At 43.0% G+C, this 11724-nt stretch overlaps 1 long non-coding RNA gene across 1 annotated transcript in view; it reads left to right on the forward strand.

Annotated features, from left to right (window-relative positions):
* Window positions 1–7454: 7454 nt before the first annotated feature.
* Window positions 7455–11724, forward strand: part of LOC145716130 (uncharacterized) — a 16626-nt gene continuing 12356 nt past the window's right edge. The window contains exons 1-3 of the long non-coding RNA XR_014138561.1: window positions 7455–7498; window positions 8087–8319; window positions 8850–9004. This is a non-coding gene — a long non-coding RNA (uncharacterized LOC145716130). The remainder of the gene's footprint in view (window positions 7499–8086; window positions 8320–8849; window positions 9005–11724) is intronic.

Below are 11724 nucleotides of genomic sequence, written 5' to 3' on the forward strand. Positions count from 1 at the left end.
TGGTCAGAGGGTGGCTGGGGCTGGAATGTTCAAGAAAGATTTACCAAAATGGCTGGTGCCTGGAGGGATTGGCTAGAAAGCTGGGCTCAGCTAGCACACTGGAATGCCTGAGCCTCCTTTCTCTCCACGTGGTCTCTCCATGTGGACTCTCCATCCGTCACCATGGATCAGAGTTAATCCGTGGAAGCTCAGGGCTCCCAAGAGCACACAAGCGGAAGCTGCCAGGTCCTTTTAAGGATTAGGTCTGGAACAGACTCAGCATCTGCTACCTTCTGCTACCTTCCCTTGGTTAAATTGAGTCACAGAGCCAGCCCAGATTCAGCATGGGAATGGACTACTAAAGACAGTGAATATTGGAGGCATGGTTCACTGAGTCCCACGTTTGGAGACTAGTTGTTACAGCTGGCCACTGTGACCTCTCTGGTATATGACACTGGGCTGGGAGGGCAGATGTGGAATTTATACTTTGTTGCATTTCACCTGTGTGATTTATACAAGTTACATAAACATCTCTCAGTTTCTAGTTTTTTCTCTGTAAAAGAGGGAAGCTAGCAGGAGTCACTATTACTAATTGTTATCACTATGTGCCAAGCTTTTGACATACAGGAACTCATTTAATCCTTCCAGAGACCCTATGAAGAGGTTACCATTTTCCCTTTAAATTAACAGAGAAATTCAGACACAAAGAAGTGATGTCACCTGCCCAGTCACATGACTACCAAGTGGCAGCCCTGGGATTTGAACTTAGACAGTGTGGCTCCCTAGTCCATGCTCTTTATTTTGTTCTCCATTTCTCAGTAGCAGCTCTATCCCAGGGAGACGCCAACGTGATCTTGCAGGTAATGTGCTTGGGGCATGTGTGGTACAATGTAAATGCACAAAAGTCGGCAGTGGTTATGAATGTTCACAGTATTAGCATCATCCTGAGAAACCCCGCTCATCACCATCACCATTTCATTCCTTGGCTAAGATGAATCTGAACTGTTTGTTCCCATTTTTCCTTATATGATTCTATGTAATATTCCCATTTCAAACATATCTGGGCCCATCTCAAATATAATTTGTTTCCTGGATTTGCTTCTTTGTCTGCAGCTGAGGGAGTCTTATATATTCCTTCTAGGAAATCATTTTAGACTGATGTTCTGCCTCTAGCCCTTTATTGCAGATGCAAATCTATCTGTACTCTGAAAATGCTGCTGATCATCTAGACTTGAACTCAGTCCCTGAAGCTCCAGTGCTCTGTTTAACATCCGCTGGGACCCTGGGAATGATACAGAGCATTTAAACCAATGCTGTCTGTTCAGATATTTTTTACCTTGTGTCTGGGCTCTTAGGTTTGTACCGTTTCCTGACATTATGAATCTGTTTGTATATCTGCTTCCCTCTTCCTCCTTCCAAATTACTCATCAGGGTTTTCTGACTTACTGGTTGTTGGTTGTTTGTATTCTTTTTTTTTTTTCATAGAATTAAGACAGCCTTTCTGCTACTTGGGTCTTGCTGAGCATAGCTATAGCTGAAGTTAAAAAAAAAAAAAGATGAGTTATTCTTGATTGCTCTTTTGTTCTCTCTCCTCATATCCATTATATCAGCAAGTCCCATTGGCTCTGTCTCTAAAATCTATCCTCAGCTTGTCTCCTTATCCACCAAAAACACTGGTTCCTGTTAGAACATCTTTCAACCAGACTCACGCAGGAGGCCCCTTCCTGGTTCCTAGCTTACATTCCTTCCCAACTGTTGAGAATTACCCAGATAGCATCTAGGATGGCCTTTGAAAGTGTAATCAGAGCATGTCATTCCCTTGCTTAAAACCCTCCAGTGGTTCACCACGGCATTTACATTAAATGTGAAGTCTGACCAGGCTCCATGAGGACCTACATGATCTGGGCCTACTTATTCAACCTCATCCCTGAACGCTCTTCCTGTTCTATTCTCTTTACAGCACTTGTCACCATCTGGAATTATTTATTTTTCTTGTTTATCATTGAATCTACCTCCCCCAACCCCCACCCCACCCCCATATAGAGAGTAGGCACCAAGGGACAGGGACTTTATCTTGTTCATTGCCATATACCCAGCACGTGATACATATGCTTAGCACATGGAGGTGTGTGATCAATATTTTTGAATGAATGAAGGCATAAACCACTCCTTTATATGGGAATCTAACTCTTGACCAGCTAAGAGTCCTGTATCAACCACTTCCATAGCTTTGGCTTTTCATTTATGTACACAGGGATCTCTTTTGAGTACTGGCTCAGCTATAGGAATAGAACTCTCTGTTTTGTAAAAATCAGCCACATTATTAAGCATTTTCTAGAACTCCATGCTGTGTACTCCCAAATGATTCCATGAGCTAAGTGTAAAGCTGGGGGGAATACATTTGATAATATTCTTTTTTTCTATAACCCTTTTGTAGTGGCTTTTTAAATCTGTAATCTCTGCCTTCCATGATGAGTGGGTTGGGAATAATGGCCAGTGACACAAAGTAGCCAACATTTTCTCCACCGGTAACCTCTTAACCACCATCTATGGGCAGTAGCTCTTTCCCATCACTCCCTGTTATCCCTCTAATGATGAATCTATCTTGCAGCAGTGATTTCTGATAGACATTCTGAGCTCTGAATGCTTAGGACAACTTTTTAGCTTGGTCATATTTTTTCTCAGTTTCCTTACCTCTCATCACAAGAATGTAAGTAGAAATGAAAAGGAAGAGAGAGAATACAAAATTTGGAACATTAAAAAATTGGAAAAGCTAACTATGTCTTGGCTTAAATGATAAGAGATAAAATTGGAAAAGGCTTTGAGTAACAGGCCCACAAAAATTTTTCAATTAAAGTAATTTGGCCAGGGAGAAACAATTAGGAATATGAATGTTCTTATCTATTGTTTCAGATAATTGCAAGGTTACCATTAAGAGAGAAGTCACTGGGGAAGAGGAAGCAAGGAATCAAGGTCTGCTTGAAGACACCTTTTAGGAAAGAACTTTATGTGTGTACTGAAACTTGGAACTTAGTGGAAGGAAATAGAATAAAAGTCTACCAATGTAAGAGGTAAATTACTAAGAAACCACGAACCTGGATTCAAAAATTTGACCATATTTGACCATTGAGACCTAAAACTAAGTCCAGGCCAGCATGTTTGCCCCAGCAGGAGGCTGGTTAAAGGAGATGGGCAACTCCCAAAGAGTGCATGCTCCCCAGTGCCCACTTTAGATATAGCCATGTTGGATAATGGAAAAGGGAGACCCTCCAAGAGGGAAGAGTCAGAAGTTACAGAGAATGACTGACAAAGGAGTTCTTACCAGAAAGCAGAATCTGCCACTAATAAAGCAACTTGATCTGAGGTCTTCATAATGCTCTCCCACCAAGATTTCAGAATTGCTATGGACCATGACTGCTGTGTGTTTTTGTTTCCCACTTTCCAAACAAGGGTCTTAGCTTGCTGCTACGCTGTCCTTGGGACAACATTGTATATTGGGTAGGTGTAAGTGGGTGGGTGGTAAATTTCCTTTTTAGTTCATGGGACACTGGATCACAAGGAGGCCCAGTGGAGAGTACCACACCACTGGTGATCCTGAGCTTTGAGCTGGATGTGGTGACAGGGTAAGATATGTGTGGGAGGAAGACCAAATGACAGGTACTTGGTGACCAGCAGAGCAAATGGTGTTACAGACTGGTGGGGTTTCTCTAACCCTGTTTCCTTTGCTTTCTAGGTAGATACTAGTCTACTCCCTTGAAGTTAAATGGAGCCATGGGACTCAGTTCAGGCCAATGAAACATGGCTGGAATTGATGTACTTCCAGTTTAGGCCCTCCAAAATCTCCCTTGAGATCAGCCTCACTACAGAGGATCCAGTGGAGGGCTGTGTTGCCTCAGGGATGGCAGAGCCACTAGATGGAAGGAATAACTCATGTGGGGCAGAGTCTTTGACATGCATTGGTAGATAACATGAACAGGAAATAAGGCTTCATTAAGTTAAATAACCCAAGAAATAAACCTTTTTTCTGTTGAGATTCTGGGATCACCTGTTAGCACAATTAGCCTTGACCAATGCAGTAATCAAAGCTATATGCAATGAAACATATAGGATATGTGTTGGTGTTACCTAATACCCTCTAAGTTTCTTTCACCAGATGACTGTAGGGGACCTCTGTGGCTAAAACTTCTGACTGAGACTGGATTTTCTCTATGTCTTATGGGGTTCTTGTCCCCTGAAGTCAGTTAGTCCCCAGGTATTATTGAATGCCTAAACCCAGATCTACTATTTACTAGGTGTGTGATCTTGGACGTGTATTAATGTGTTTGAGCCTCAGTTTCCTTATCTGTAAATGGGTATAATAATACTACTTATCTTGGATTGTTGTGAGAGTTAAGTGAGTCAATCCATGTATAGTGATCAGCATAGCATCTGGCACATAGAACATGCTCAATAAACTTATATCATCATTATTGTTGACATCATAAATTGCTAGGTATATGCTTGGCACTAGGGACAACATTGAAGAAAATATACAAGGTCTGAACTTCTGTGAGATATCTGCTTATTCCATGACCCTTATGTTTGATTTTGCACTTGTTCAGTATAGTCTATATTAAGTAATTAATTTTAAGAGAAAGGTTTTGCATCTCTCCATTCTACTTCAGAAAACATTGGTTATGGTTGGGCATGTTCTTTGTCTTTCTGTCTGAGTGTTTTGAGTCAGTATTTGTGTTCCTGTTAGTGGCTTTATTCTCTGAGTGCAGTATTTGTCCATACCCTGTGGCAATTGGAGTGGGAGGCACATAGGAAGGCGAAAATCCCTATTGGTGGAAGGAACCACTTCCTGTTTAGAGCCATTTCCTGCTCAGATCTACTTCCTGCTCAGATCCACTTCCTGCTTAGATCAACTTCCTGCTCAGAGCCACTTCCTCTTTAGAGTATTGAGTAAAAAACGGCTGTGATCATATTTATAGAAGTACAATTTGCTCCTTTTTTTGGTCCCTTTTCCCAGGGTACATTGCCCAACCATCTCGTTTCCAATGGTGTGTAAGTAACATTTGCAAGACCCAAGATGTTGAAAATCCCTTCCTTTCTTTATTAACCTATGAGAACAGAGACTGAATCTATACCAGTGAATGACATCATCTAGCCCCTACACCATGCATTTAGATGCCTGGTTTACCTGTATGCCTAAGCTAGGGTCCTTATGCCCACACAGCTGGTGTGGGCCATCTCCCTGGCACATGCTTCTTAGAGATGCTAACTAGGCAGGCACACCCACTTGCCTTGGCATGTTTTATAGATGACCCAAGCTGCAAACACCAACATGTATAAGACATATGCTCTCTTCTTTGTATAATTTCAGGCGCCAAAATATGCCTACACATAGGGGTGTGTGCATACAGACACATGCGTATTCTTTTTTGCCTGGTAGAAATATGCTTCTGTGATGTTCCTTCTACTCCCACACATGCCCCTCCATGGCTGGCACATCTCCTAATTATTCCCATCTACTCCCTCCCCATAGACCTTTTGTGTGTATATTTTGGCACATATTCTCTTGATTCTGCTGAGTTCCTCTCTCTTTCTTTTTCTTTCCCTGCTCCCTCCCTCTCCCTCCTCTTCACAACTCCTTAGAAAATTTGTTAAACTATACACTCTTTATTATTAATGTACATTTATGAAAAATTCTTCACAGTTACAAAAGTGCATGGTTATAAAATCATCTCCATACAAAGGTTGGCATCTTCCCTTTCCCCGCCCCTCCCTAACCCTCCCACCCCCAGACATCAGCATTCCATAGGACAATGCTTAGAAAAACTGAGAGCTCAGTGGATCCAGAGCTCTCCACCCAGTGTTATGGCAAACATGGTGGTGATTTACACAGGACCTTGCAACTTGCCTCCTTCACTTTCCTTTTGCCTCCTTCTGAGGTGGGTAGAGCAGACAAGTTTCTCTAGCTTTGGGAAATTGTTCTTCTGAGGAATGGGTAAAGATGTCTCCTTACACTCTTCTAGAGCTGAAAAGGATGTCAGAGCAGTATCAATAAAGACATCTATAAGGAAAATGAAGGTTTTAGGTCTTTCTTGATGGTTGAAGAGAAATGCCTTTCTTGGTATATTCAAATTACATATACCATCTTCCTTGAAAGGAGCTAGTAAACTCTATATAGCAACTCTGGGGACTTATTTCTGCAGGATTTCTTGGTAATCCCTATGGGAATGGAGAAACAGATGAGGGTCTGTCTGAGGGTTATCAGAAGCAACTGATCTAGAGTGGTGTGGTGCAGATTGGGGTCTTTTCTAAAGAACAATTTCCTTGGTCCAGACTTTGACCATCATAGCGCTGTTGGTTAGCTAAACTTTGATGTCTTCAGGCCCAGCATGAAGGAAGCTTCTGTGATAGGACAAATCTGTGAGGGATAGAGAATGGAGGGAAGCAGTCAGGCTGTTGCTAGGTTGCCTCAGCCACATATTTCTGTTTTTATATTTTTCTGAGCAGCTATCCCTAAACCCAACCTTAGTGGGATTCCATCTTAATGTATCAAGTGATGCAATAAACAGATGGCTGAGTGTACTGTGTCAGAGAACTGAACTCAAGTTCCAGAGAGGTTGGCCCCATATCAGTAGATATCCAATGTACATGGTACCTCATGAACAGACACATGGACTCAGAGATACCCCAACAGTTACATGTTAACTGGTCTGGAAACAACTTATTCAAGGTTTGTAGGAATACCATCATGGTTTCTTGGTTAGCAGGGTTGTGTGAACATTTACAACTAGAGCAGTTATATTACCTCTAGAAAAGTGTGCTTCTAGAAGCTTGCTTCTGATAGCCTGCACAAGATGGTGGTGGTAGTGGTAGGAGACATGGAATTCCTTGGCAGGCAAGGAGTTTTATAATTGTGCTTTAGTTAACTGGGGACCTTCTAGCAGCTGGAGAATGATCTGTTCTTTAAATGAACAGATTTACTCAGAAATGTTTGCCATTAATGGGAACTAAATAGTCTCCTTAGAAAGGACATTTGAATTCAAGGGGCATTTGGTGTCTTGTTTGGTTCTAGTTCTATGCAAAAAGGTACATATCTTAAAATATATTAACTATATTTCAGCAAATAAGAGTCTCTAGGAGATTATAATAGATGTATATGGTGTCCCTCTATGGGAGGCTTAGCTATTTGTGTCAACACTATTATTTCTAAAAGTTCCTTTCCAAATACATTAGGCTGTTAGCTTGACTGGTGAAGAGCAGCCTGGATATAATGGAAGAAGAGAGCAGGTACAGTTCTGCTCCAAATGTCATAGGAGCAGGCTCTTGCCCAAATGTTGTTGGTGAGATTCAGGGGATACAAGATTCAAGTACCCCAGGTCTAGCAAAGTTTCTAGGTGCTCTTTTGGTTGACTAGCTCAGGGAAGCATGAGTAAGGGAAGACTTCTTGGAAGTTGACATGTTATTTTCCTTCATTCCTTCTCCAGGAGGATGGGATGATGCAAACTTGTTGGAGCTGGAGGACAAGGTAGAAAACCCCTGTTTTAATCTTTATCCTGGCCAGCCTTACCAACATGTTGGACTGTGCCTTAATGTCTTCCCCTATCCTGCTGAGTTCTCACCGCACAGCATTCCTGCACTCTGTATCTCTTGCAACACAGCACAGCAGGGCTTGAGTAGGAGAGGTTAGCACAGCTTCCTCTCTTGTTTCCCAAAGAACTTCTTTTTAGCATGACTGCCACCATGGCCACTAGTTCTAATGTGTTATTTACACTTTGCAAGGCAGATGACTCCTATTCAGGTATTATTTGTCCTGCTTCTGTGTTTCGGAGGCTGTGATTTGCTCTACTGTGAGCACATCTCAATTTGTGCAGTGGCTGGTTTACTGCCTTTTATTTAGCTGATCTACTGGACATTCATGGCTGTTGAATCCAAGAGCCCCACTATCCAGCCATCCTGGGCCTTCTCTTCCCCAAGCACCCGGGAAAGCTGGAGAGAGAACCGAGTTGAAGTTGAGTCCCAACCTTACTGCTTTGGCAAGTCATGCCTGCTCTTGAGTCTCTATTTTCCAATCTGTAAAATAGGAGTAATTATGTTTGGTTTGCCTCCCACACAGGGTTGTGAAAAGTCAAGAATGATGCTAACAGCATGTTAGGAGCTGTCCAGTGCTGAACAAATACAGGGAAGGAGCTGATGAGGCTGATGATGAGGATGGACACGACAGCAGCAATGATGATAATAGTGCTTTGCACATGAAGTTGCTTGATTTTTGATGGACTGATTAGACACAGCTTCTCTAACTGGAGCTGACTTTCACCTTCCTTCTAGAGTTTACCCAGATAACCTTGGGTAAGATACTCAGCTCTCTACAATTAATTCATCTGTAAAATGGGAATAATAAAGACCACTAGGCAGTGTTGCTGTGAGAATTGAAATAAGTGAGTCAGTAGATTTAAAAGTGCCCAAAGAGTGCCTGGCTATTATTGGGAGCACTTATTCATTAGAACTACTTGAACTCGAACTTATATAACTTTAGAGGGAACTGTGATGTTTCCCAGCTTGGATAGGGTAGAAAGAGCACAGACTTCATTTTGCTTGTTAAGCAACATGTGACTTTAAACTCTTTTTGAGCTTTCATTTCCTTATCTATACAATGGGAACAACAATGCTTACCTCACGAGATTGATGTGTGCATTAAAGAGAATTGTCTGTGGAGAGAGCTTATCACAGTGCCTGATACTGGCAAGTGCTTGGTAATTAATAGCTCTCATACCCTGATGCTTAAATGGGTGAATTACTTGGGAGAAAGAGAAAATCTCCTACAGTCATAAATGTGGTGCCCTTCTCTTCCTTCAATCTTGGCTACCTTCATACTACAGCGTACTTTCCTGGTGAGATCCTTTGGCGTGAGCACCATGGCAAGAACCGTCACAAAATTAGGAGTTCCAAGGCGCCAGAACTCTTGCTGCCCCATTGTTGGACCTCTTGCTTCCCTCTTCTGAAGCCAAAGCTTGAGTGAGAGGCAGGAGACAAGGTAGGTACCTCAGCTTGATACCTGGGACCTCACTGGCAGGCTGCAATTGGTGGATGTCGTATGGGGGGCAGTCCTTAAGAAGTGGTCTCACCTGGTAGCTCCTGGCAGGAGGAGGCTTAGGGGGCTGGCACAGAGGTGTTCTCTTCCTCTGGAGGCAGTGGTGGGCAACTCCAAGAGCTGAAAGATTGGGTGTCAGAGGGAAGTTTTGGTCCTCTGCCACACCTGCTCTATACACTTAAGTCACAAGGATTGGTCACTGTTTTCAACACACCATGCATATTTTGGCCTCTGTCATTTGCTCGTGTCTACCCTTCTTTGTCTACTTGACAAAGCAGACATTTTTTGATGACTCAGCCCACAAATTTCCTCCATTCTTGTAATTCTTTTGGACTTTTCTAAGGACAATTGATGATCCCTCCTCTGGGATTTTGTAACTATGTGCTGAGAGTGCTGACAAATTGTCTTAAGGGAATAGTTTTTGAATCTTTCTCTTCCATTAGAGGTAAGAGCCTTGGGGGCAAGGACTAGGTCAGAGTCATCGGACATTTCCAGTTCTGGCACAGTGTCTGGCCCACAGTTGAAGATCACACAAAGGTAGTTTCCTGACCTTGGTTGGGTCATGACAGAGATGGCCAGAGCACCAAGAGCCAGAGTGAGCAGTGTCTGGTGGTCAGCAGCAGTGGTGGCCAGCAGCATGGAGGGATGCCAGGCGCCCACATCAAATCTCTTCCTCTTCACTGGCCTTGCTCCAACGGTGGCAGCAGTTGGCTGTGATGCCCAGGAGGAAGTTGGTGGCCACAGAGGCAATGGAGACCACGAAGCCCACGAACGCAATGAAGAGGTAATCATCCAGGGTCAGGGTCAGGTGGCAGGCCTTGAAGCTCTCCTCAGTGAGGGAGAAGAGTGGAGCGCCCTCGACTTCAGGGGGGCCCCGGCACTCAGCCAGCTGAGAATCTGCAACACAGAACCCAGGAATGGTGAGGGGCCGGAGGAGAGAGTGGAACAGATAGTCCCCCACACCTCCCAAGAGAAGTTGAGATTCTTTTTTATTGAGTTTCTTCTATGTGTCAAAAATTTTACTTACCTTCTTTACTCTCCTCAACAACACTTGAATCAAATGTTTTTATACCAGCTTTTATAGTCGTGGAGATGGCTGCTCAGAGAGTTTAGTAACTTGCCTCAAGTCCAATAGTCACTGCTGATGGTAGGTCTGGGGCTTTCATGGGACATCATCATCTCTTACAATAGCCTCCTAGCTGGTTTCTGGTTTCTGCCTTTAAACCATCTTGAAGCAGTTCACTCAGTATCTTTCATACCTGAAGTCCTGTCATATACTCTGTGTGAAGCCCTCCCCTGACTTCTTACCTTCCCATGGAATGAAAGCCAAGGTCCTCACTGTGGGCTACAAGGACTCTTCTCATCTCTTTCCCTCTGCTCCTTGTTCCATTCTGCTCCATCCTTACACACTTTTGATCATTCTTCCATCACCCCGAGCATGTTCCTTTTCAGGGTGGAGAGGGGGAGCTATTGTATTTGTCTCATTTATCCCCTGAATCTCAGCACAGCTTCATCCCTTGCTTCCTTGGGGACTTTGCTCAAATATCACTTTATTAATGGGCTCTTTCTATATGATTCTATATAACATAGTAACTCCACATGACCTTTCTCTGGGCATTCTCTACTTCCCTACTCTGCTTAATTTTTCTCCATTGTATTTATCATGTCTTACAATTTCTTTATTATCAGTCTCCTCTCCCTTAAATATAAGTTTTTCCTATGGTGTCCCTAGTCTCTGAACAGTCTCCTATCTGTGAAAGTGAATGAAGCTTTGTTAAGTGAATGTGTGGATGGATGACTCTGTCCAACTTCGAAGTGTTGGGTCTTTCTACTGGCTTTTCCAGGTATGTAGAATATAGGGTTATGAGTATGGACTGTGAAGATATTGATCTCAGTTCAAATCCCCTTTCTACCCCACACTGGTTGTGTGATTGTGGGCGAGTTACTTAACCCCTCTGTGTCTTGCTTTCTTCATCTGTAAAACGAGGATAATAATAGTATCTACTTCATTGGGTTATAGTGAGGACTCAATGAGTTAACATATATAAATAATATGTTCTTGGTGGATAATAAGTACTATGGAAGTGTGTGCTTTTGTTATTATCCTCGGCTTGTCTCCTGGACAGGCCAGTGAGGGTCATATTCTGCACATAGACTTCTGTAGGAGGGGCGTCTGCTTCCGTGGGATTACTTTTCTCTCCATCATTGATGGTCCCACCTTACCCTTCCAGGGTCACTTGTACAAATGCATGATGGTAGTCAGTGGTTTCATCCTACTCTGCCTTGGAGGTGAGTGTGGCGTGCGGGTAGCAGTTTTGCCATTCAGTACCAAGCACTGGCTTTCCAGCAGGCAGCCATTCCTTTGCTCAGTGGATATAAACATTCACCAGACCCTCACCTTGGGCAAGCCTTTTTTACCTTTCTGACTCTCATGCTCTCCCTCCATAAGAGGGGGATAATTCAACCTAAATTGTCTAAGAGAGTCAACATGAAGACATTTTCTAAATTAGGTGGTGCGTAAATGCTATTTATTCATCCTGTAGTTTTGGGGGAAAAGAATAAAATAATGGATTTTGATTGACCCTTTTGACAAATGGATGAACATCATTCTCCTTAGAAATGAAGAGTCAGGAGAGACTATGGACTCTGAGAAACAAACAGGG

The sequence above is a fragment of the Leptonychotes weddellii genome, chromosome 11, assembly GCF_054177405.1.
Source record: "Leptonychotes weddellii isolate Sample4059 chromosome 11, ASM5417740v2, whole genome shotgun sequence".
In the NCBI taxonomy this organism is placed as follows: Eukaryota; Metazoa; Chordata; class Mammalia; order Carnivora; family Phocidae; genus Leptonychotes; species Leptonychotes weddellii.